General features: G+C 45.4%; 1 long non-coding RNA gene across 1 annotated transcript in view; it reads left to right on the top strand.

Annotated features, from left to right (window-relative positions):
* Positions 1-5727: 5727 nt before the first annotated feature.
* LOC139362538 (uncharacterized) overlaps positions 5728-27046 on the top strand; it is a 34463-nt gene continuing 13144 nt past the window's right edge. The window contains exons 1-3 of the long non-coding RNA XR_011621672.1: positions 5728-6216; positions 8300-9079; positions 9160-9444. This is a non-coding gene — a long non-coding RNA (uncharacterized lncRNA). The remainder of the gene's footprint in view (positions 6217-8299; positions 9080-9159; positions 9445-27046) is intronic.

The following is a 27046-nucleotide window of genomic DNA, read 5'->3' as shown; positions in this document are numbered from 1 at the left end:
GCAAAGCAGCATTAAATGATCAGGCATCCCTGGAGGAGTCCTGGGGTCCCATTTATAAGGCTGAAGAGGAGAAACCAGCATCAGACCCACCAGCACCCACCCTGAAATGGCAGAGCCTTCCCACAGGGCCTGGGCCAATGGGCTGAGCCCTGTAGGCCGTCATTTTCTTCTGGCTCCACAAAGCTTCCCTCTAGAGATGAGTGTGTTCCATTCTTCCTGGCTGCAAGGTGAATTTTCATAGCTGCACGGCCTTTCCTGTAAGACCTGAAACTCTCTCCCACTTGTAACACTTTTCCCTGCTCTGGAGCTGCCGCACAGATGTCACACATGTCCGAGTGCAGATGTATGAGTTGGCGTGGGGGCGAGAGGAGTTCTGCACCCGGCCTGTAGAAGGCCTCTCAGCACCACCCCAGAGCCTCACAACCCAAGGCATGTTCCCCTGCAGAGGTCCCTGGCTTCCTGAGGAAACATTGCTGCAGCCCCAGCTAGCACGACACCCCTTCAGAGCTACTTTGGATCGCCTCATTTCTTGTTCCCTTTGTCCATTGTGTGATTTCTTCTCTTCTAAAAATTGACCAGGAGCAGTGGCTCACGCCTGTAATTCCAGCACTTTGGGAGGCCGAGGTGGGTGGATCACGTGAAGTCAAGAGTTCGAAACCAGCCTGGCCAACATGGTGTAACCCCGTCTCTACAAAATATACCAAAAATATTAGCTGGGTGTGGTGGTGCGTACCTGTAGTCCCAGCTACTCGGGAAGCTGAAGCAGGAGAATCGCTTGTACCCAGGAGGCGGAGGTTGCAGTGAGCCGAGATCGCACCACTGCACTTCAGACTGTGTGATAGAGTAAGACTCTGTTTCAAAAAACATAAAATAAAATAAAATTAAATTAATAAAAAAAGTTAATGTGAGGCATTGCTCTGCTAGAAAGGGGAGGAAAGGAGAAAACGCGGGCTGGAGTCATGGACACTTGAGCCAAGTCATCTCGTGCGGCCCGCACCCGGAATGCCCAGAGCTGGATTAATGTGCTGCTTTCACCACTTACAATTCTGAAAACTTTGTAAACAAGGGGTCCCACAAATTTTAGCTGGTCCTGGAGAGAACAAACATTTGTTGAGCGCATTCCACTTTCTAGGCCAATGGCTAGCAAACTTTGCTGCATGTTGGAATCACCTGGGGACACCTTAAAAATCCTGCCGTCCGGGCCACGCTCCAGACAATGAAGTGGAATGTCTGGTGGTGGAAGACAGGCCTCAGGATTTTCCAAAGATCCCAGGTGTTAGGATTCCCAGGCGGCACCACTGGGAACCACTGCTGCAGGCGCCCTGTGATAAGAGGTGTTAGGACTCATACTGCCCAGATAAGGACACTGAGGTCCAGGGAGGTAGAGCAGCGTGCCCAAACCCACTCCCTGCTGTGAGAGGTGTCAGGGTACCTGACTCGACACCCCAGTTCTTTCCACTTAACCCCATGACTTAAGCCAGCCTGCTCTGCCGTTAAATTTGGCCATTCTTAAATTCTGCTAGTTTCTGAGTAAAATGGCAAGGTATCCATGCCTTTCCACTCTACTTCTAAGCATTTCTTTGGATCTTGCCCATAAAAGGGGGACTTTTGCATGCACTGTCCACACACATGCAGAATTCTGTGTGGGACGTGCAGGCAGACATCCAGAAACTTCCCACGGCCAGCCAAGCCGCAACCACCCGGGCTGTTTCTGTGTTGTGGAGACATTTTCAAGCGCTATCCCTGGCCGGCCGAAGACTGCCACCCTCTCAGGGGAGGGCACCTCCTTTCAGCGAAAGTCATCTGGCCTGTTGGAGAGCGCCCTGCATTTGCCCTTCACGGGGCGCCACCTTCCACCTCCCTGCATCTGTGCGTTCAGAGCTCCTGAGTCTGTGGACGTGGGAGGATCGATGCTGCTCCCGAGGCAGCACCATCCACAGATGCTGTTTTTCATTTTTGTCTTTTTCCCAAACAAAGACTTTTGTCCAAGCGTGCAGGATTTCCTTTCCTCCACGTTCACCTCCTCTGTGCCCACGTCCTATCTCAAGCCCTGGCTGGCTTGCTGCAGGGGCTGCAGGTGGGGTTGAATTTGGAAAGAGAAGGGGATGTTTGCTTGCAAATCCTGGAAACTTCAGCTGGAGGCTCCTGGTGTTTGGGGAGACTCACCTGCTCCCACCAGGAAGCGCCACGGTCTCCTGGCTAGCAGAGAGCCAACTTTGGGGAGAAGAACGTGAACGTGACCACTGCTTCCCCACCCTCTGCCTGCAAAGAGGTCCATGGCCTCTGGTAGATGGAGGCCCTCAAGCACCTGTGGAGGTTTCGGTGGTTTTGTTTGTTTGTTTGTTTTTTGAGATGGAGTCTCACTCTCACCCAGGCTGGAGTGCAGTGGTGGGATCTCGGCTCGCTGCAACCTCTGCCTCCTGGGTTCAAGCGATTCTCCTGCCTCAGCCTCCCAAGTAGCTGGGACCACAGGTGCCCGCCACCACGCCCAGCTAATTTTTTGTATTTTTAGTAGAGATGGGGTTTCACCATGTTAACCAGGATTATCTGGATCTCCTGACCTCGTGATCTGCCTGCCTTGGCCTCCCAAAGTGCCAGGATTACAGGTGTGAGTCACCGTGCCTGGCTGGTTTAGGTGTTTTTTAAAAAATCAGCTTTAAATGTCACATGACAACTTTCTTCCCACAAGTCTATAAGCGGCCATGTTTCCCCAAAGGGCTGCTTAGTGTTAAAAATCACACTGCTATTTCTCAGATAGAATTGTCCTCCACTAAATATTTCTGACTGTCCAAGTGACAGTGCAAGGACTCAACCGACCTCTCCTGGTCCCGGCTGAGGCCAGAGCGTGGAAGGCCTCTGTGCACCCTGGTAGGCCAGTGCACGCATCCTTTACTCTTCGTGTTAAGAAAAATAGATACTTCTTTAGGAGTTGCATGTGTGTGCCTCTCTCTGGGTTGGTATGTGCTCTGGCTTTTCACCTGACTGAGGGAGATTGACAGTGTGATGGGTGGAGCTCCTCTCTAGAATGTTCTAGGTTTTTGGCCAGGTGCAGTGACTCACACCTGGGGGAGACTGAAGCGGGAGGATCACTTTGAGGTTAGGAGTTTGAGACCTGCCTGGGCAACATGGCAAGACCTTATCTTTACAAAAAATTTTAAAAATTATCCAAGCATGGTGACCCATGCCTATAGTCTCAGTTACTTGGGAGACTGAGGCAGGAAGATTGCTGGAGCCCTGGAGGTCTAGGCTACAGTGAGCTGTGATCATGCCACTGCACTCCAGCCTGGGTGACAGAGAGAGACCCTGTCTCAAAAAAAAAAAAAAGATTTCTAAAACCTTTGTCACCTTGTCTTTGTTACAATGCAGGTTGCACACCTTTGTGTCCCATCACAATTTAGCCAAAATATGCCCTGTGGAAGATTCCACAAGGCCACATCTAATGGAAGCAATGAGCACAGTGGCATTAAACTCAAAGGTGTCTGACACATTTGCTAACAAATGTCCTCCTCTGAGTCCATGGGGAGAGGTGTGTGGATGGAGGTCTCGGGTGTTATTATTCCCACAGGTAGCTTTAATAGTCAGAATCAGCCATCAGATGTTTTTCCCAGATAGGTTGGTAATGCAGTAAGTAGAATTTAATGCAATTGAAAAGAAATCCAACAGACTCCAATCTAAAGAATGTCATTTTAGGAAAATAGCAGCGATTTACAATTTACTGCCCCTAAATTGGAAAATCAGTTTTAGAACATTGTAAACTTTTAATTGTATGCAGCCTGAAAATAGGTTTAAAACAGAAAGAAGGGGAAGGAGAGCTCGCAGTCACTGAGCACTGTGCCTGTGCCAGGCGCAGTCTTATGATTTCATTTCACCCTTGCCACAGCCAGGTGACATTGGAATTCCTTCCTCTGAGTTATAAATGAGGACACCGAGGCTCAGCAAGGAAAGCATCTTGCTCAAGGTCACTGGGGAGAAAGTTGCAAGGTTTGGACTTCAAGTCAGGTCCATCTGGCTACAAAACCTGTAATCTTTGTTTTGTTTTGTTTTTCAAGACAGGGTCTCGCTCCGTCTTCCAGGCTGAAGAACAGTGGCATGACCTTGGCTCACTGCAACCTCTGCCTCCTGGCTTCAAGTGATTCTCCTGCCTCAGCCTCCTGAGTAGCTGGGATTACAGGCGCCCACCATCACACCCAGCTAATTTTTGTAATAGAGACAGGGTTTCACCATGTTGGCCAGGCTGGTCTCAAACTCCTGACCTCAGGTGATCCACCCGCCTTGGCCTGCCTAAGTGCTGGGATTACAGGCATGAGTCACCATGCCTGGCCAAAACCTGTAATCTTTGAATCCACCATGAAGCATCTGCCTGGAAACATTTCCTTTCTTTCACAAATGGACCCCCATGACTGCCACTTAGGTGGTTCCAGAAAATGGTGGCTGCTTCTGCCTCCCTGCACTTCAGATCCACTGATGGCATGTGAAACATGCTCACTGCCATGGGAGTGGGACAAAGGAAGTCTTGGGAAGGTGCAGGTCCCTTCTTTCCAGATTGCATCCTAAGAGATGTCACTTTCATCAGCTCTTCCACAGCATATTTGGAAAGCCAGTTTTATTTATGTATTCTTTTTTTTCTTTTTAATTTTAGGTTCAGGGGTCCGTGTGCAGGTTTGTTACATAAGTATATAGTGTGATGCTGAGTTTTGGGCTTCTCATGATCCCATCTCACAAGTAGTGTACAGAGGACCTGATAGGTACAGGTCTGCCTGCTCCCTTTGTGGAATCCCCAGTGTTTATTTCTCCCATCTTTGTGCCTGTGTGCACCCAATATTTGGCTTCCACTTGTAAGTAAGAACATGTGATAGTTTTCTGGTTCTGCATTAATCCATTTAGCATAATGGCCTCCAGCTGTCCCCATGTTGTTGCAAAGGACATGATTTCATTCCTCTTTACAGCTGCGTAGTATTCCATGGTAGCATATGCACCACATTTTCTTTATCCAGTTCACCATTGATGGGCACCTGGGTTTACTCCATGTCTTTGCTATTGTGAATAGTGTTGTGATAAACATAGGATAAACACGGGTGTCTTTTTGATAGAACAATTTGTTTTCCTTTGAGTGTATACCTAGTAATGGGATTGCTGGGATGAATGGTAGTTCTATTTTTAGTTCTCTGAGAAATCTCCAAACTGCTGGAAAGCAAGTTTTAATACACAAATACCCTCTTTCCCCACCTACAGAACCTTGACCTCCTTTCTAGATTGATCTCTGCTAATCACCCTCCCACTCCCCCAACCCTGGCTTGCACTAGACTTGTTTGCTATTCCCTGGTAAATCTCATGAGCATTGGCTGAAGTAGTTTCTCTTTTCTGAAATGCTCTGACCCTCCGTACCTAGCTACGCTTTTCTCCAGGCAGCATTTATGAGGCCGGTGTTGTCTGAGTGTCCTTTGTGGCCAGGCAGGACAGAGCAAAGGCAAGATGCTGATATATGCTGAACAAGACACCATTCTAGCCTCACAGATAGTCCAGCAAATTGGAAGACCAGCGTCATCCATTCTTGCACCTTGCATCTTGTGTTTGCATCTTTTTGGTACCTTTGTCCCTTGTGTCTGGCTTTGGAGTTAGGATGGGTCTGTCTGCCCTCCACGTAGGGAGTTAGAGCAAGTTTCATGTTGCACCTCACCGAGCCCTGCACAGGGATTTGAGAATGGTAGGCCTCCAGGGAATGTTTTGTATCCAACTACATGATTTAGGGGGCACAAAAATTTCTCCCTGGCTCTGTGAGAGTCACAGCTGAGAAGCATCCAGAAAGTGTAGCTCTGGGTGTGGATGACTAATCAGGCTGCATAAATAACAAAAGCCCTCTCGTCCCACAGTAGGTTATTCGGAATTGTACCTTGACTTCAGTCCATTTTGCTCACATAGACCAAAAAGTAAAGCCCAAGAAAGGACAATTTGCAAAACGGTGGTGCCAAGGTCATTTGTTTGCAACATGATGCTCTGTAGGAAGTGAGAGGACGAGAAGCACCAGTGAACACAGGGCCTTCCCTCTCCTCTGCAGGTGCACCCGGCAGCACGGGAACATGTCTCTGGGGGCAGCCATAACCCTGGGTCTGGAAGGCTTTGAGGGAGGTGTCCATTCAGCCCAGGCTCTGAGGAGAAGAGCGCCATTGGCACCACCTGGCACCCAGCCGCTAAACTTCCCAGCACCTACGCCCCCAAGTGAGTCATGTTAAATCACGGCCCACGGCTTCCTGGACACAAGCGGAAGGGACTGGGCCAGAGGGAGAGAGGGAGCCCCATGTTTCTTTCATTTCATCCTCTTTTACCTTCTGATTATTGTTTCTAATGGCTCCTTGATGAAATAAACCATTCATCACACACACCCTCTTCTTACGCTTTCCTCCTTCCAAGTGAGGAACATGGACAGGGCTTTCTCAGGGAGCTTCTAGGACCCAGCTGCCTGCTCTCCTCGGGAGAACACACCAGTTCTGTGCATGGCCCTCTGTGGTGTGGGCACAGATAGCATTCCCTGCCAGGCTGCCGTGGTACTTTTCATCCAGAAATGGCACTGATAGGAGACTGAGTGAGGAAACAGACCCCCATCTTTTGAGGATCTGTGGACCCAGTCAGCTCTAGAAGATCAATAGCTCAGCCAATGCACAGCTAAAAACACCCTGCCACAGGGGGCAGGGACTGAAGAGGGAGGGGTGAGTCCATTAAGGGAGGGGTGAGTTCATTAAGGGAGGGGGTGAGTTCATTAAGGGAGGGGTAAATTCATTAAGGGAGGGGATGCCAAAGGAGATGGAATCCCAGAGGGCCTGGAAATGACCTTTTCACTTCAGTTGACTCAGATCTGGGCTTCTTGCGATTTCTGTAAGAACTGCTTGGAAAAAACTCAGTTGCTACACAAAGTTCTCCTTTCCACACCTGATACTATTGGTGGCTCTGACTCTTAAGTGTTTATGGCAGGCTAAGTATTGTACATACGCCATCTCATCAGTCCTCATGGCAGCACAGATGGGGACACTTCATCCTTGCATTCTAGAGAGGACTCACCCTAGGCCACATAGCTAGAAAGTAGGAAACTTGGGACCCCAACTTGGGCCTCCTTGCCTCCAAAACCTAGCAGGATATTCTTGTACTAGACACACAAAGCAGTTATGCCTTTCAGGCTCTGGACTTTATGATAAAATTCTAAACCTAGTCTCAGGCAAAGCAAACATTTGGTCTGCTGTGTTTCCTGCCTAACCTAAAAAGGTGCCTGCTACGAAAGCTAATTTACCAGAGCCCTTGCTATGGCAGTCTTGCTATACCGGCAGATTCACGCCCTGATGAGATTACTGTCTATGATGAAAGTTGATTCAAGGTCTTGGGATCGCTTTTTGCACTCTACCCAGCTTTATTAGCGGGGAGTGTTGTCAGGACACGTGGCCGGTGCTTCATATAACCTAGTAACACAGAAGGAGGGAGCCCCTTAACCAGTACCCCTGAGCGAGCCCGCCTCCTGCAGGGACACTGATGTGTGTCTCATAAATTCAGCCATTGTGTCTGCGAGCGCCTTGGCTGTAGCTGGTTTTATGAGATATCACGGTGCTGTGTCGTGCACCTGCGTAGCTGAGAGCAGAATGTTCGCTGCAGAGATGGAAAAAAAACAGCCACTGGAAGGGATATAAGCGCAGTCCCCTTTTGTTAGCAATGAAAGTGGAGCACATGGCCTGGAGTAACTTTCTGAAAGATCATTGAAAAAAACTCACAAGTTTTTACTTTATACCCATATCCTTTAATCTTTTGGCTAAAATTTCATGGACCCAACGAAGTAACCGGATTTGTTTTGCTTCCCACCAGCCAAGATGTTAACCAGACCCTTCAGCTTTCCCTCTGCTCTCTGCCTTTAAGCTGGGCCAATTAGGTTGGGAACTACACTGCAGCATGACTTTAAAAAAACACACTTGTCAGAATTGTCCTTCGAATGCTGCTGTTCTCCCATGAGAATCAGAAATCCCAGGGCCTGCAGGCTTAACCCTTTCCACACCATGGACACGCCTCAGGTTCTAAAGAGCAGAGCATGTCACACAGGCAGACCATGACCTTGGCTCATAATCTCAAAGGCCAGCTTCAGGGATGCCCACGTGGAGAAGAGAAAATGAGCAGAGAACAAGTGTGCTCACAGCCCTTGTGAGAATCAGGGGTAACTGTGCCCACCTGGGGGGCTTTTCTGAAGACGCTGACTCAGAGCTGACTACGATAGGGGAGGGGTCTTGTTTTCTCAGGTGGCTCATCTCTGCCTCTGTTTCTCCATCAGATCAGAGTGAAAGATGTAGCCCACAGTGCTGCTCACGATTTCAGAGGAGAATTGAAAGTGAGGAGGAATGGAATATTCACAAGTGTCTACTTGTCAACAAAGCGTGCCAGGTGTGTTCTGTCATCTCCGGGGATCAGCAGCTTTCTGTAATCTCCTTTTATGCCTTTTATTCACTCTAATCACAAGGACTTTACAAGAGGCCCTCCTTGACCCCAGGCATGAGCTCGGCCCTTTATTTGTAAGTGAACTCAGCAGTGTCACTTCCACCTTGTGTGAGAGAGCTGCCAACTGTGCCGGGGTGGCCTCGGGGTGATGAAGGCTGCGCCCAGGGAAGGGGAGACATGGTCAGACAGCAGGCTCTCTGAACTCACCTTTCTGGACAAAGATCTCTCCAAGCGTTGTGCATGCCTCCTTTTCTTTCCCCTTGAGCTGCCCAGGTTTCACAGCCAGTTATAAAGCAAAGAGCCTCACCTGGCTTTGAGACCACTTCCCCTTGGCCCAGCTCAGTAGCTGGTCCTCAGGTAAGTGCGTGTTATGTCTCCAGACTGTTCCAGAGAGGGTGACGACTGTTCCAGTTTGCCAGGACTCTCCTGCCTGGGAGACCTCCCAGCGTGGGGCAGACTGGGACCATCAGTCACCCCAGCAGGGGACAGCAGGGATCCCCTGGCTGTTTCTTTAGCAACCTGAGCGGCTCACTTGGGAGGCTGCATGGCCGAGCAGGCGAAGCACTTACAGTGGAAGTGAGGCCTGTGATGCTGTCAACTTGCTTCTTAACCCTAGGTCAGTCAATTACTCTCCCTGTGTTTCAATTCTTTTGCCACCTGTACGGTGGGAATAATACCTATTTGTCCAATTCCTAGGATGCTGTAAGAATTAAATTACATAGTAGCTGCAAAATAATTTGGCTTTCTTGGAGTTGGACGCTGCCTGAACCTGAGTAAAATGACTGTGCACTTCTTAATGGCTTCCATCTCTGGCCAAGCTGCCTTGGGACTAGAACAAATCATCTAAGTACCAGTTTCCAGCCTAAAACAGCATGAGGACAAGGCCAGGAGGCCACAGCAAGACTGAAATCAGAACCCACAAGGATTGCGTGGAGATGCTGCAGTGCCGCCACCGCCCACCGGCCGGAGCCCCCAGCACAGGTATCGCGGGGTTCTAGCGGGCGTTGGTGCGGAGAGGGAACAAAGGTCTGAGTCACAGAAATCCTTACTACAATGATAGTCATGACGGGTGGATGACAGTGCTGTACCTGACCCTCTACTCTGTTCATCTATTTGGTACCTTATATCCGGAATGTTTGGGACACATGAACACACGTGAGTGAGATTGAGGCCTCTGTCTGTCGCTTCCTATACACACGCACACACACGCGCACACACATGCGTGTCTCTAAGAGAAGCACGAACAAACCCCACCCATGCTCCTGCTTTCCTGGACCCCTCAGGACATGGCTTTGTGGCTGCTCCTCCCCGTGCACAGCAATGACAGTCTTTCAATCCTAAGTCCGGTTTGCTTCTGCCTCGGGGCTTCCACACTACTTCTTTTCTGCCTGGAACATTCTTCCTCCAGATCTTTCTGTGACTGGCTCCTTCTTGTTGTTCAGGTCTCGGCTAAAATCTCACCTCAGTGGAGACGTTGTTCCCAACCACCTGCTCCATCTGGAGGAGCCGCATCTTATGTTACTTTCTTCACATTGGAGTTTAGTCATCAAACCACTTATTACTCTATGCTACTTTTGTTTGCTTATTTTCTAACTTCTTCCTGTGATGAGACAGCCAGGTGTCTCCTACTAGCCATCCTCTCCTTCTTCCCTGGTCACAGAGCCCTGGATTTTAGCCAGGCATGTGTTCACCCAGAACAAGAAAGCATGTCCCAGCTTCCCCGGCCTGAGGTGTGGTCGCATGACTCAGCTCTGGCTTATCAGATGTAAGTGGAAGTGTCCTTGGAAGGAGGAGGCGCACTCATTCTATCCCCTTTCCTCCTTCCTGTCAGGGGAACGTGAACGTGATTGCTGGAACTGAAGCAGCCATGTTGGACTCTGAGGTGAAAGCCTCATGTGCAGGAGAGCAGGGCATAGACAATAAGGATCCTAAAAGCCCTGGCTCATGTCTTTCTGGACTTCTTTCATGGTAGAAAGAGATGAGGTTCTAACTTGTTTAAGCTATTGTTATGTTGGGTCTTTTGTCATTTGCAACTAAACCAACGCTCACTAATGCCTGTCCCTCCCTCTGCCCGCCCTTGGCTGTGCCTGTCACCTCACAGAACATGAGCTCTGTAAAGTCAGGGTCCCACCTGCCTTGTTCATTGCTGTAGCCCCAGCACTAGAGCAACACCTGCCATAATAGTCATTGGGTAAATGCTTATTCAATGGATAACTTGCTGGTTTCTCTTCATATTTCATTTCTTCCCTCTACTGGCTCCTTTCCCTCTCAGCATTGTGTTATTTTAGCTCTTTTTTGACCTCCCTCAAATCCTCTCTTGCCTGTGTCCCTGAAAAGTAGACATTTCCCACATTTATGTCCTTGGCTGAGGTGGAAAGAACTAGGCACTTCCATGATGATGTTTGCATTCCAAAAAACCCTTCCAAGAGAAGCTGCCCTTACCACAGCCCACTTCCGGCCATGTTTAATTCTATATGCTCCCGTCCCACCCTGATTGGACTGCGACAGCCAATAAGTAGGCTTGTCAGGAGCCTATGTCATTGCCTGGTCTAGAAGAATGAACTGTACCAAAGAGAGTCCCTCTATCAGGAATATTTCCTCATTTTGATTTTAAGTTTGCTTTATATGAAAAATATTCATAAACACTTAAAAGAAAAATCACTCCCCCAATTATATCAGTTATTAAAAACATACGCGGACATGAAATTCTTACCCCTTCCCCTTCCCAGGCCTGAGAAATCTTGTTCCCTTGACATAGTCAGCCTTAGCAGTTAGTATGTTATTTTCCTGATTTTATTCTTTTATTTAAGAGGCATCTAAATATACACACATGTTTACACACATCCCCCTCACAGACACACACTTGTCTTCTACATACTGGTCTGCAGCGTAGAATCTCTCTAGGCCCAGAACTGCAGCTCTGCCAGGGACTGCTCCTAAACTTTGAGCGAATGTCTGCTGACATACTCCATAGCCTCCCCACTGATGCAATATTCAGGACGTCACAGCGAACAGTCTTAGATATGTAGATTTACAAACCTGAAGACAGTTATTGAAAAGTGGGATTGCTAAGTCAAAGAGTATGCATTTTAAAAATTTTAAATAAATGTTACCAAATTAATATCCAACATGGTTATAGCAGGTTTAAATTTCCACTCCCATATATAAGGATTTCTATTTTCTTACACTCTCTTTAGCACTAGCCATTGCCATACTTTTAAATTTTGGCCAATGAGCTAATGAAAGAATAGAATCACATGACATTTTAATTTGCACATTATCATATGCTGGCAAAGTTGCCTCCGAGATTCAAGTGCTGAGCTGGTGTTGAAGGATGTGGAGAGAGAGGCCGTGAGATACGATGTGCATTTTGAGGGAGAGGCCAATTGAGAAGGAGAAGGGTGGTGGTGCAGTGAAGACCAGGAGGGAGAAGCTATGGGAAGAGAAGAGGCAGGAGGGGAAGGAAGAATATCAGTGGTGGGGCCAGGGGACCCAAGCAGCATGGGTAGAGGTTGAGGCACGCTGTTGGTGGAGCTGGGGATGAGGCTGTGTCCATATCGGCTGGTGGCTCTGATGAGGTCTGAGGCCAAGTAACCTTCCAGCTCATCTTCATCCTTGTGTCACCTCCCAGCTTCCTGTTTCACATTTCTCTTGGCAGGGAGGACATCTTCAACAGAGTCCAGCTGGCACCTCAATCCTAATGTGTCCAAAGGAACCTGGCTTTCCATCTATCCCCAAATGGAACCCTCTAGATTTTCGTGTTTCTCTGAATGACTCCCACCATGCTCCTGGTCACAGGGACCTGGAACTGTGGAGACATTTTCCTCTCTCCTCTTGAATCTGGTCTTATTTAATATTTTTATTTTATTTTAAATTGTGACTCAAATAGATGCAGAATCACCATGATGACCATTTCTAATGCACAGCTTTGCAGTGTCAAGGACCCTTTGCTGCCGCGCAGCCCATGTCCAGCACGCCTTTCATCTGGCATGACTGGAATGCTGTGCCCATCGTGCAACTTCCCCTTCCCTCTCCGGAAAGACATCTTCAACCCTCAGCTACTCTGTCCAGCAACCAAGGACGAGGGTCAAGTACATCTGTACCTGCAGGACCTAGTACTGGACCTGCCATGTCCTTGAACTCATGCCGTTTATTCCTACTTCTCAAACAACCGCCTGGTGGTTCCTCTGAGGAGACCGAGGCCCATGCAACCTCTGGGAGGGGCAGACCCTGGGAGTCTAAGGGTGCCCGTGTCCTGATCTTGGATCCTTGCTTTCTCAGGTCCACCTCATCTCGTACCCTGTTGTGACCCTCCAGGCCCACCCTCTGCTGCCTGCATGCACAGTAGGGGCCCTGGGCCGCTTTTCTCCTGCCGTGCTCCCCTTCCTGCTCCCTGTAGCTGCTGCCATCAGCCTTGCTGTCCCTGCTGTGGCCACATCACCCCTCCTTCCCCGTGTTTCTCTGTTTCTCTGCACAGGCCTTGCATTGCCCGCTCCCGGTGAAGTTTGAGCCCTCGGCCTGGCGTTTGAATCCTCCCAGCCATAGCTCTGATGGCCTTGCCGGCTACCCCCTTCTCTGCTGTTGCCACCAGCTCTGCCTTCATTTCCTGCCTCTGTACCTTTGCTTTTCCTGCTTCTTTTGTCCCAAATGTTCTTCTCCACTCCATTCCCCAAAAGCCATGTCTGGTTTTCTTTGCCATTGCCTCGCCAGAAGGCCCAGGCCTAAGACGCAGTAGGTGCTCTATACATTTTTATGGAACGAGTGAGTGAATGAACGGTGCGATCCTTCCTCTCCTGTAAGGCTCCGTCTGAGCTGCCTCCTCCTTGGGGAAACATTGCGTGCCCCCTGCAGGCTTGGATGTCCTCATTTGTACTTCATTTGTTCCTACCTTTTCATGTGCCATGTTCTGAACTGAATTAATTTTAGCTACTTGTCTGAGCTTCTGAATTAGATTGTGAGCTCCTTGGGGTAGAAGCGATGTTTTTAGTTTTCAATATGTACATCCCTCTCCCTTACATACACACACACACACACACACACACACACACACGCACATGCACACACACACGCACACACGCATGATGCTGCACACGAGCCTGTGCACACAGCAGTGGACACTCCGTATGTGTCAGTTGGCGTGGCCTGAGCCAGTCAACAGTAGTCATCTGACCCTCTGCTCTTTCTGCAGGCACTGGGGCTCCTTCCCTCCTCTCTACCCCGTCCCAGCTCTGGCTCCCATTTCTCCACCATGCGGCCGGGGTAGCATTGCCAACTGGCATCCACAGGCAGGAGGATGATTCACTCTGGCTGTCATGCTATCAGCCTTCCCCACACCGCACAACACATAGAGGATGAAAATGAGTCCCTGCAAGAACCCCGCATTTCTATGTCAGAGAAAGACAGTCAGCCAAGAATACTGCTAAGATGTCCAATGCAGGCCAGCGCGGTGGCTTGCGCCTGTAATTCCAGCACTTTGGGAGGCCGAGGTGGGCAGATCACGAGGTCAGGAGATCGAGACCATCCTGGCTAACATGGTGATACCCTGTCTCTACTAAAAATACAAAAAATTAGCCGGGCGTGGTGGGGAAAGGGACTGGACTGATTATGTAGAGGGAGCAGGAGCCACGGGGGGGCCCTTCGGGGTGGCCAAGCTTGTCAGAGGAAGAGAGATGTCCCACTGAGGGCTCTGATGGGAAGACAGGCATTTCCTCAGAATTTGGGGAAGGTGGTAATTGATGGGGGCCCTGATTATTATGTTAAAGCAGAGGTCAACAGGAGTGGTTGGGGGTAGAGCTGGGGGCTGCTGTGACTCAAGGTTTGTAATTTCCCAGCAGACAGCCAGTGTGATGCGAGAAACGGTGCCTGTGAGGCTGAAACTGGGATTTCAATCCCACCCTTATATCTGTTGGCTTTGGGCAAATCATCACTTTCCTGAAGTTCTCTAACTCTCCGAGGAGTTGGTTTTGAGAACAAAAGAGATTGTAGAAGTAACGTTATTTTGCAATGTATAATGTGCTTTCCAAGGCCGTGTTCTTATCAGGAGAAATAGTAACATTGCTCGGGTGTGCACAGGGTGGACGGGGACTGATTCCTTCATTGAAAACATGCATATTGATTGAAGCATACAGTGTGCCAAGCCTGTGTTAGATGTTATGGGAACATACAAAGTAATCCCACAGTTTGCCGAGGTGTGGCTCTGGGACCCACACAGGACAACATCCAGGAGGCCACGATGAGAAGAAGAGGGGTCAGTTAAGGGGAGAGGTGTGAGCCGAGGAGTGCTTGACCAGGGCAGCCTCCAGCAAAGATGAACATCACACCGGGCTGCACTTGACAGCAAGGAGACCAGGAGATGCCAGGGGGACAGCGAGCATCCTGGTGATGGAACGGGGGGCAACAGAGGACCTAAGAGAGTTATTTTGAGAGTAGAACCCCCAGTTCTTGCGAGCTCACTGACCATGGGATGTAAGGGAGACTCAAAGAAGAGGCTGTGCCCAAGTGAGTGAGATCATGGTGGTCTGGATGATAGAGGCAGTGGCATCAGAGGAAGGTCACATTTAAGAGCATCTGTGCCAATACCCTCTGTTCTCGGGGAAGAGGGGCCATGTGGCCATGTCCTCCAGCAGCCATGTTCCTAGCACATCCCAGATGTGCCTGGTTGGCCCTCTCCCTCCAGCTGGCTCCTCCATGTGGCTGCTCGCAACTCTCTCCCCTGGCAATTACATCACCACCCCACCCAAACACCTTGGCCCCTGCAGTCCTACTTATCCCCATCTCCATGCCTTCCTGCCACCTAGAAGGACCTTGCTCCCAAGCACACTTTTACTGAGTGCTGGTATCAGCAATTAGTCGGGCATGTCCAGATGCATTTTCCCATGGAGTCCTCACGACAACCCTGAGAGATAGGCATTACAATCCTATTTTGCACATGGGAAAAATGACCCAGTTTACCAGTATGGGGAATAGTCTATTCAGTCATTCATTAAACAAATATCTAATAAATACCTACAACTTGCCAGGCTGTGTGAGAAACTCAACACAGTGACGGAGCTGGGTTTTGAACTCCAAACCCAGTGCTTTGCCTGCTGGATCTGTCCCCAATCTCAGGTATTCCTTTCTCTCATGCACAGCTCTCCACTGAGTCACTGTCGGGCGCAAACCCTGTTGAGCACACTCAGTTCAGTCAACCCATGGCTACTTCTCCCATCAGATTGCCAGACGTTTGAGGACAGGAACTGTTTTTATCTTTGCATCTCCAAATTTGTCTGAGAGCAAGTCCCTCAATAAAGGAGCATTGAGGGAAATTGAGCTGGCTTGCTGGATATACAGATCCTTCCTCAGGAAGGCAGGCACCGAAACCATGCCCTGGTTCTTTAGTGGCATTTAAAGCAGAACATTGCATTTGGAACCCCTCCTTTCTGTGAGGCACTTAGAGCACTTTCTAGATCATAGGTAATTCATCCAAGAAATGCTGCTCTCATTTTACTGATGGAGAAATTCAGCATAGAGCCTGTCCTGGTGTCACACAGGAAGCCAGCAGAGGACCAAGGAGGTGGGTTCTCTCCCCCCCTCTGTGTTCCATCCATCCTGTCCTCTGGATCCTGCTGTGCCTCCAGGGCGGAAAGAGCCGCTCTGCCTGACAGGGACTGCTGTGCACAGCCCTGACGCCTGGATGCAGAGCTCTGACCCAGATTTCCCAAGGCCCGAAACAGTTATTTTATCTAATGTACAAATGGAAAAGTTTGGGTTGTAAGATTAAAAATTGATAACTGCAATCATAGCTTTTAAGTTAACCTAAGATGGAAATTTTTTATTCATTCTTTCAGGGCAGGAATTTATATTTGTTCCCTAGGACAGTGACAAGCACATAGTAGCTGCTTGATAAATATTTATTAAATAAATGAGTTTATTTATTCTCTTATTTGACTTTGGTGAGATTCAAAGGTTGGACAGGTTGGAGTCCTGTTTTCATGACTAAGTATGCCTCATTTTAAAAGACCAGTGTGGATGTCTGCACATCAGTGATGATGATGACGATGATCAATCCTGACTGACTGCTTGTAAGGTGAAAGCTCCTGCTTCTCCTCATATAAGTCATGTGTGCTGAGTTTTGTTTCCTGATATGTTTTTTTAACCTGTATCTCTTAAAGGACCCTCTTTTTTTGATCAGCCCATTACTCTCTCAGAAGGCCACCTAGAATTAAGGGTGTAATTTTGGCCATGGAATACTGTGGAATGAACTAATTCATTAGGGATTCAACGGTGCTCTTTTTTTTTTTTTTTTTTTTTTTTGAGACAGAGTCTCGCTCTGTTGTCCAGGCTGGAGTGCAGTGGCCAGATCTCAGCTCACTGCAAGCTCCGCCTCCTGGGTTTACGCCATTCTCCTGCCTCAGCCTCCCGAGTAGCTGGGACTACAGGCGCCCGCCACCTCGCCCGGCTAAGTTTTTGTATTTTTTAGTAGAGACGGGGTTTCACCGTGTTAGCCAGGATGGTCTCGATCTCCCGACCTCGTGATCCACCCGTCTCGGCCTCCCAAAGTGCTGGGATTACAGCCTTAAGCCACCACGCCCAGCCTCAATGGTGCTCTGTTAGCACAAGGTTCAGTTTAGCCAATGGGCACTGACCATTTTTCTACAGAACTCACAAGTCTTATTTGAAACTTTCACTAAATTACATTTTGAATACTAATTTGCATTATCTAAAAGATAGAATTTTCTAAACCAAGACAAGCTTTGGCCTAGCCCCTATTTCAGCTGTGCCCAAGGAAGTAGAGTATCAATTCAATTTCATTGTATTTGCCCTTCTTCCTCTACTTCCTCCCCCAACAAAATCCATTTTGTGTAACATCAAAAGAGAGCTTTGGTAAAGGTATATAAATAGTAGTCATGATTGCCACTCACGGGTCCCCCCTTTCACCTTCTCCCAGGCACATGGTAGGATTTTGCTTCCCCTTCCCCTCAAGTCAGACATGCCGTGAGGCTTGCTTTGGCCAATGGCATGTGAGCAGCGATGACGTGGGCCACCTCCCTGTGGAAGTCTTTGAGAGCAGGTGCATGATTCACACCTTCTGTTTCCCTGCTCTGGTGACTGGCGACATTCCAAATGGTGGGGCTCCATTGTGCTGGAATAAAATGGAGTAGAGTCCTCTTCTCCCATGAGAATACCATATAGGGTGAGGGGGAAGCAAATCTTTACTAATTTTCATTCCTGAAATGTTTATTTATTGTTGCAGCACAAACTGGCCCATCCTGACTGATTAAAGAGAAGATTTAAAATCAGCAGCTCTGGTTTAGAAAATGTGCATCCTTCCTCCCTGTCTCTCTTTCACTGTGCCCACACTCACATCTCTCTCTCTTTCTCTCTGTCTGTCTAGATAGAAAGAGAGTGAAATTGTACTCTTACTTTGAGTACTGCTATGATTCGAATAAATCCAGTAGTCTTTTGATTCATAAAAGAATGATAGCCCCAAAGGACTAGAGGCTTTTCATACCAGGCATGCACCTTCCTCAGTGTAAGGTCCTCCACCTGTGACTGAGTTGTTCGTGGGACTGGGTGGGACTGAGGCAGTGGCCCCCGTGATAAGTACATCAGCCTTTCCAGTGCTTCCAGAGACAGCATGAGTTGCCCAAGTGGCAGAACCGGCAGCTACAGTCCTCTTTTAATACGTAGCCATACCTCTGTTCATATTTCTAAAATGACTCTCCCCTCATGTGTGTCAGAACCATCGAATCAATGAAGTACTGTAGTTCCTGTGATCAGGAGGCCCGAACTCTCGCCACTGCTTTATGTCTCATCTTTCTTTGTAAATTCAATTTTTTCATCCATAGATTAGGCATCATAGTATTGATTGTCTACTATTTAAAAATACTGTGTGTGTGTTGTTCAGACCCAATGGAAGATCAATAAATCACTTCTCGTAGGAAACTTGCCACTGACCAATATCTATAGAACAAGGCAAAGTGAACTGCTTTGAATAATTGCAATCATCTGATCAAACAAGCCTTCACCAAGTCAATTTTCTTAAAAAAACCTCTTTATTTTTAAGAGCAGTTTTAGGTTTACAGAAAAATTGATAATAATGCATAAAATACCTTGATACCCCATCTTCCCTTGCACAGTTTATCCTATTACTAATATCTTGCACTCATGTGGTATTTTGTTATAAGTGATAAACCAATATTGATGCATCATTGTTAACTAAAGTCCATAGTTTGTATTAAGGTTCACTCTTGGTTTTGCAGTCTCTGAGCTTTGACAAATGCATAATGTCATGTATCCACCATTACAGTGTTACACAGAATAGTTTCGCTGTCTTCAATATCTATCTCGTGTGCTTCACCTGCTCGCTCCTTCCCTGCCCCTCCAACCCCGGGCAGCCACTGATCTTTGTTGGCTCTATAGTTTTGCCTTTTCCAGAATGTCATGTAATTAAATTATATAGTGGGCAGCCTTTTTGAACTGGCTTCTTTCATTTAGCCATATAAATTTAAGGTTCCTCCATGTCTTTTCATGGCTTGATAGCTCATTTCTTTTAATCACTGAATAATATTCCATTATCTAGATGTACCAGTTTATTTATTCATTTAGCTACTAAGGGACATCTTGGTTGCTTCTAATTCCTGGCAATTATGAATAAAGCTCCTATAAACAGCCATGTATAGTTTTTAAAAAAAATTTCCAACTTTTAAGTTCAGGGGTACATGAGCAGGATGTGCAGGTTTGTTACATAGGTAGACGTGTGCCATGGTGGTTTGCTGCACAGATCAACCCATCTCCTAGGTATTAAGCCTGCATCCATTAGCTCTTCTTCCTGACGCTCTCCCTCCTCCCACCCCCACCCTCCAACAGGCCCAGTGTGTTGTTCCCCACTCCATGTGTCCCTGTGTTCTCCCATCATTCAGCTCCCACTTCAAGTGCGAACATACAGTATTTGGTTTTCTGTTCCCCATGTGCAGGTTTTTGTGTAGACATAAGTTTTCAATTCACATGAGTAAATGCCAAGGGGCGCCATTGCTGGATCATATTGTTAAGACTATATTTAGCTTTCTAAAAAACTGCCAAACTCTCCTAAGTGGTTGTACCATTTTTCATTCCCCTCAGCAGTGAATAAGAGTGTTCATTGTTCCACATCCTTGCCAGCATTTGGTGTTGCCAGTGTTTGGTTTCCAGTAGATGTGTAATGTATCTCATTGTTGTTTTAATTTGCAGTTTTCTAATGACATAGGATAGTGATCATCTCTTCATATGCTTACTTGACACCTGTATATCTTCTTTGGTGAGGTGTCTGTTCGGATCTTTTGCCCACTTTTTAATTGAAATATTTGTTTTCTTATTGTTGAGCTTTAATTATTCTTTGTATATATTTTGGATATAAACCTTTTTTTAGATGTGTATTTTGTAAAGATTTTCTCCCAGTCTGTGGCTTGTCTTTTCATTCTCTTCACAGTGTCTTTCAAAGAGCAGAACTTTTAAATTTTTGATGAAGTCCAGCTCATCAAGTTTTTCTTTCATGGATCATGCTTTTAGTATCATATCTAAAACTCATTGCCAAACCTAAGGTCACCTAGATTTTTTTCTTCTATGTTATCTTCTAGAAATTTTATAGTTTTGCATTTTACATTTAGGTCTATGATCCGTTTAGGTTTATGAGTTAATTTTTGCAAAGAGTGTAAGGTTAGTGCCTGGATTCATTTTTTCTGCATGTCCATGTCCAGTTGTTCCTGCACAATTTGTTGTAAAGACTGTCTTGACTCCATCGTATTGCCTTTGGTCCTTTGTTAAAAGGAGCAATTGACTACATGTGTGTGGGTTTATTTCTGGGCTTGCTATTCTGTTCTTTTTATTTACTTGTCTATTCTTTCATCAACACCACACCGTCTTGATTATTGTAGCTTTTTAGTAAGTCCTAAAATCAGGGAGTGTCAGTCCTCTGTGTATTAATACACATCCTAGAAAATAACAGGAGAAAAAAATCTAGGTGACCTTAGGTTTGGCAATGAGTTTTTAGATATGATACTAAAAGAATGAAAGAAAAACTTGATGGCTGGACTTCATCAAAAATTTAAAGTTCTGCCCTTTGAAAGACACTGTGAAGAGAATGAAAAGACAAGTCACAGGTTGGGAGAAAGTCTTTACAAAATACACATCTGACAAAGGGCTTATATCCGAAATATATACACAGAATACTTAAAGCTCAACAATAAGAAAACAAACAATTCAAGTTTAGTCTAGGTTTAGCTTTGTTTAGCTTATTTAATTATGAATAAACCTGCACATGGATGTTTATAGCAGCTTTATTCATAATTGCCAGAATTATGAATTTTAATGTTGTATTGACTATTCTGAGTCTTTTGCTCCTCCATTTAAAGTTTAGAATCATCTTGTCAATATCCACAAAGTAATTCGCTGAAATTTTTATTGGAATTGAGTTTAATCTAAAGATTAAGCTGGGAAGAACTTAAATCTTAAGAATGCTGAGTCATCCTACCCACGAACACAGAATACCTCTCCATTTATTTAGACCTTCTTCGGTATCTTTCATCAGAGTTTTCTAGCTCCTCACATGTAGATCTTGCACATACTTGGTTAGGGTTATACCTAAGTATTTCAAAATTTTGGGGGGCTAATGTAAATGAAAGCAACTTAAAAAAAAATAAGTTGAACTGAGTTGTTGTTTTTAAACAATTTGGCTGTTTCTTCTACTAATTTTGCAAATTAAGCCAAAAGGTTTGCAGAAGTGGAAATACACTCAAGTTTTAAATTCTTCTTGTTTGTACCAAATGCTTCTGTTCATATAGAATATTTCCAACTTGACCCTACTTTTGGTTATTTGCATACTTATGAGGTTAGAGATCTCTGAAATTGAATATGATGTTAGAATTTACACTTATTATAGAAAATAAAATGCATTGTTCTGGTCAGAATATTTCACTGGGTACTGGATCTGGTACCTTCCACTGATGGAGTTTGTAAGAAGAATGAGGAAATGCTTCTTTCTTCTTGAGGGACCCCTCCCTTTCTAGCCAAGTAAAAGCCCTGGATCTTAGAAGGGAAAACAAGTCTCTGTGGATCAAATTTCTAAATTTCATTCGAAATTAGGACAGTGGCCAGTCACACATCTCAGCCTCAATTTCTCTCCCTAGTGACTAGAGCATCACCATTCTCATACCTCAGTGCTAAAATGCCAAGGAGCTGGGAAGCTGATGTACTGACATCCCCAAATCCACATACTGTGGACCAGGCTTGTGTAACATCAATCAGAAAAACACTTTCTAGATTTCAGGAGGCAAATGTTTATGCTTTGATCCATATGGGTAGTTTTAAAAATAAGCTATTTGAAGCACTCCCTTCCAGAATGTTCCATTTAAAATGACAGCAAATTTAAGAAATGAGTCCTCTGGAAAGGCCCTGTCAGGACTGTGATATCAGCTGTGCTCTTCCTCCTGGCAGGTACTCAGCTCATAGGTAACAAGGCTATCTGGAGAGGCTCTCTCTTTTCCATCAACAGCATGAATGTCTGTCCTTCAAAAGGCCAGATTCCTCTCCTTGCTCTTGGTTCCACGAGGGCCTGCCTACTTTTCTTCTGTGCTCTCTGAGGAGCTAGTCTTGGAAAACCACTGATGCTGTGTGTCACGTGTACACACAGGCTCATTTGCTCAAGCTCTTAGTCTTCCTGGCCATTTAACACACAAGCAATGAAGTCTGGTGACCCACTTCTGGGTGTCAGGTTCCAACTTGGACTCATCCTCAGGCCTCTCACCAGGTATTCTCTCTTGGAATTCCCTCTGCCCATGACTAATGCAGCCACAAGGTCAAAACTCCTCGTCTCAAGGGGCTGGCCTGAAAACCATTGCCCATCCACACTTATAGGAAAGGACCAATGAATGTCAGCTTGGAAGGCTGACAATGGCAAAGCGTTTGGAATTCTTCAGAGGGAAAAGGGTATTTAGGGGCTAACTTGCATTATAGTCAGTAGAATAAGAACCCAGTTTTTTCAACTGCAGGACCTGGTGACAGTTTCTCCAGTAAAACTCTGTATTAGAACATGTGAATTTCACTTTGCAGGTGGAACCCACCCATGCTGTTTGCAACAGTGTACGGGACCTTCCCGTGTAAGTTCTGTGATTTGAGATTATTAGTTTCTGGCACTGTCTTGTGTTTTGAGCAATTCCTGTCAAATGTACTTGGGAGTTATTTTCCTTTAAAGAATGTGACACTAAAACAAGTTTTTAATAAAGTGTTTTAAAAAGGCAACAGGGTGAGAAAAAGCTGGGCAAAAATTCAAGCTAGTAATGAACTGAGTAAGTCTCTAATTATATTGAATTTATAAATAATAGGATAAGGCAGGCTTAGCAATTACTTTTGAGTGAAATTGCATGCCTAAAGGAAGAGCAAGCTCCCCTTAAACTTACAGAAAATGCATAAACATTTTGTATCATTACATTTTATTTTAAGTATCTCTCACTCTAGACTTTGAAAGGTCTAACTGGTCCAAAAACACAGGTTCTTCAATAAGCATTTTATAGAAACGGATGGTTTTTTCTCAAAACTAAGTTTGGTTTTGATTTTTTTTCCTGTATGAAGCCTTGAGTATGGACACCTTGCCATGTAGTCCTAATGGCCATGAATTTTCAAGGTGAGACCCCAAAGTAAAATGTAGAAAGTGCTCAGTGAAATTTCTACACACCAAGCTGGAAATGCAAGAGTTAACCAGGGTGAGTCCTCCAATAAAACAATTTAATCAGATGTATAAATAATTCATTTGATGACCATAGAACGGCTTCAGCATCATTTGTCTCCAATAAGCCAAATCCACAAATAAATAGGGTGTTGGCTGGCATTGAGGCTCTTGTCTCTCACAGTATGAGCCTGAATGGAGCCCCATCTTGACCAGAGGAGCCATCCATCATTTGGACGGATTGCTAACAAACAACAGACTAGAGTAGAAAAACCCTACACTGTTATGGGGTCTGCACTCCCCAGATCATGCCACTCAGCCCCACACTCATGGTGAATGCATGTCTGGTGTCTGCAGGTGAAGGCTGAGGCTCTTGGTGGCAGGCCATGGTGGGCAGGGCCCTTGAGGCCTCCAGGGTCTGCTTTGAGGGACTTTGGGGTCTCTGTTTTATAAATGCTCACTTTGTGCCCCCCCCATCCTATGCCTGGCACTGTGCTGAGAGCTTTCTGTTACATCCCCACAACACCAAGCCAGATAAGAATTATTACGACTGTCCCTGCTGTGTAGAGACGGAAACCCAGAAACCAGGATTTAGAAAGTCATAGCATCTTGTGGTGCATATATGGCAGAGCTGGACTTAAACTTAGTCAGATTTCTTAACCACTGGCTTATACAGGGCTATTCTTATGAAATCTTCTTCTAAGATACCCAAGTCTTATAGAGATATTCTGAAAAGTTTATGGGCGCAGAGATCAACCAGCTTCATGGGTAAACTGAAGTGCAGAGAATTCAGGGACTTCCTAGGAGTCACACACATGCCAAGTCAAGGGCAGATTGGAAATGATTTCTGGGAACCTGCCTTCCAGTTAGAACCACTGCTTCACACACATTGGGGTGTGCGCCACCTTCACTCAAGTGGCCTGGCTAGAGTCAGGGGCCACAGCAGAGGCTTCCTTCTTCCCCCCCATGTCTGGCCCTCAGTTTCCTCTTCTATCAAATGAAAAGAGTTAGGTTTTCAAGTCTTTTGTGTACAGTTTAATGACTCAAATCCTACAGCCACCACAGACAAGAAGAATACTTCACGATGCAATCAACAATCCTTCACCCTTCTGGAAGGAAGAGCACCAGGGCTGGGGCCCCAGGGGAACTTAAAGAGTGATGATGCTGGCTCATCTCCCACCTGCCTCATACCACCTGCCGACTGGGAAGCAGCCTCCCTGCCCACCCACCCCTACCTCCAATGATAAAAGGACTTTGGGAGGCTTAAACTAAAGCATTATGGCTTTTCTCTAACTGCTCACTACCATCTTGGGGCGAAATTTATACCTCTACGTGAATGGCTCTATACTCCTTTATCCTTCCCTGGAGCCATTTCGTCCACCGGATTATGAGTCCTTGAATCAGGAAGCAAGATTTTACCTTTAATGTCCTAGAAAATCATTGTAAGATATGTCACAAGGATGAAACAAAGTCATCATTTTTTTTTTAACCTGAGGCTTTGATAACCCTTTTAGTTAGATGCTTTTGCATAAAGCTTAATCCTGGGTGAATTTACTCTGCCAGGAGTTAATGCATTTAGCAACAAGGCATTACAGCAAATGCCACCGCCTGTCAGTTGCATGACTTCAGGATCATAAAGAACCCGCTGCTCCAAGTTTCCTTTATCTTTCCTCTTCTCCCCGAAGATTGGCACTTGCTTCTGTTTTATTCAATCCTTGGATAAAAGACCAGAGGTTTGCGTCTGAATTTGAACTTCTGTGTGGAACCACATTAGCTTGGCAAGTCCTAAACCTTCATTATTTTCCTTATCCAAAACCCAATGTAATTTGTATTCTGATTTCAGAGACACCGTTTTAGGTGACCTTTAAGATGCCCTCTTAAAATAACTGACACGCTAGACGGCCGATCTTCATATATGCAGGACCACTGTTTGTCTTTTGATATATTCAGCAGTCTGCCTGCTAATGTTTATGCGCCTCCAGATAGTCTTATTATATGTCATCATTCTTATTATCATCAGCATTCCAATACTTGTTTTCTTTACTTTATCTGTTAAGCAGAAGTATATTCAGTGTTCAAAGTGATACATCATAAAGGTAGAAAAAGGTGAACCCTTTGATATATGACAAGTCTTTCATAGCATGAAATAACTATTGCCTATTATTTTACTCCTGACGTTTTTATTTTTAAGGGAATTTCACTTGATTTGTGGTGCTGACACCTTTGATATGTTGTTTCCAGTGACCTTACATCCAAAATCAGTAGCGTGTGACATTTGATGGCCCAGATAAAAAACATTAATGGTGGAAGAGAGGGTTTATTTTCCTGGTCATAAATTAAGTTTAAATAACTCTGAATTTATTTTAAACTCTTCAGTACTTTTTACTGTCCAAGCAATAAATGTATTTATTACTGGGGTCTACCTGGGTTTCCTAAGCAGAGCCTTTTTGCTTGGCTGCTTTGAATCTTTTTCTTTTTTCTCATAGCAAGCTCTCTCTGTAAATGCTGATTTGCCGAAACTGTTTTCTAATTTCTATAAGCAGGCATCAGAGAAAGGGATGCTTATCAGAGAGGTAAACCAAAAGTGTGTTTGTTGTCGATCAGGTTAAGAAAAGCAGGAGTTCATAAAATGTTCACTGAGGCAGGTAATCTAGTCCAGAATGGATTCGGACGTGGTTTAGGGCAAGTCGGGAAACAGACAGCAGTGGTCATGGCCCGATCATTCTACAGTTCTGTGTGGAAGGTTTCCGTTAGTTCCCGATTTAAATTTTCACAAAAGCGGAAACCCCTTTCTCCATCTTTATCTTATGTGTGTATGTGTATGTGTTTATAGTTCCCATTCACGAGATGTATCATAAACTTGTATTGAGAATTTCTCAGCTTAAAAATTTTATGATTTAAAAAATTCTCTGTATATGTTCGAAAATTGCCTTATACATGTTTTATTGCAATATAATTCACATATCATAAAATTTACCATTTTAAAGTATGCAGTTCAGTGGGTTTTGGTCTATTCACAAGGTTGTGCAACCTCACCATCATCAAATTCCAGAACATTTTCATCACCCAAAAAGGAAATCTCATATGCGTTAGCAATTACTTCACCACACCTCCCCTCCCCAGCCCCGACAACTGCTAATCTACTTTATATCTCTGTGTATTTGCCTATTCTGTACATTTCATATAAATGAATCATACAATATGTGGCCTTTTGTAGCTGGATAATTTTATTTAGCATAATGTTTCTAATGTCCATCCGTGTCGTAGCATGTGTCAGTACTTCATTCTTTTTTGTGGTTAAGTAATATTCCATTGTATAGCTGTCACGCATTTTGCTTAGCCATTCATTGGTTGATAGATTTTTTTATTTAAAATTTTCATCTATATGTTCAAAAGTTGACTTATAGTTACTTCCCTGGGCATTTCTCCTGTTTAGAATATTTTTAAAAGTTAAACCTTTAAAAATGAGACAAAATATATGTCATTTTTATATCTGCAATAATAACCATCATATATCTTTTATTAATTAAGTATAAATTTCCTATAGAGTTTTCCACAAAATGGGAGAAAAGTAGACTCTAAGAAGCTCTTCCTCGTATGAGTGAAATTACAAGTCATTCACTAAATATAAATTAAAATGTAAAGATATACGTGATTATTGAGTATATGAAATGTGTTCAGATAGTCTTTCAAGGAGACCAGCTGCCTGACCCCTTTAAGGACCCCAGGACACTTTCCTCTGGAGTAGAGCTATATTTGATGTGTGTTTATCCATCACTAGACTGTAAGTGACAGATAAATCTTACAACGCTCAGGTCTGCTTTATCTTCATTTTATCTCCAGAGCCCCATTACAATGCTTTGTACCTAGAAGGCTCTCAGAAACAGAAATCTGGTGAATTAGTTA

Source organism: Macaca nemestrina, chromosome 4 (assembly GCF_043159975.1).
Source record: "Macaca nemestrina isolate mMacNem1 chromosome 4, mMacNem.hap1, whole genome shotgun sequence".
NCBI lineage: Eukaryota > Metazoa > Chordata > Mammalia > Primates > Cercopithecidae > Macaca > Macaca nemestrina.
Note: the sequence above shows the minus strand (reverse complement) of the source record. Positions and strands in the feature narration are given on the sequence as shown.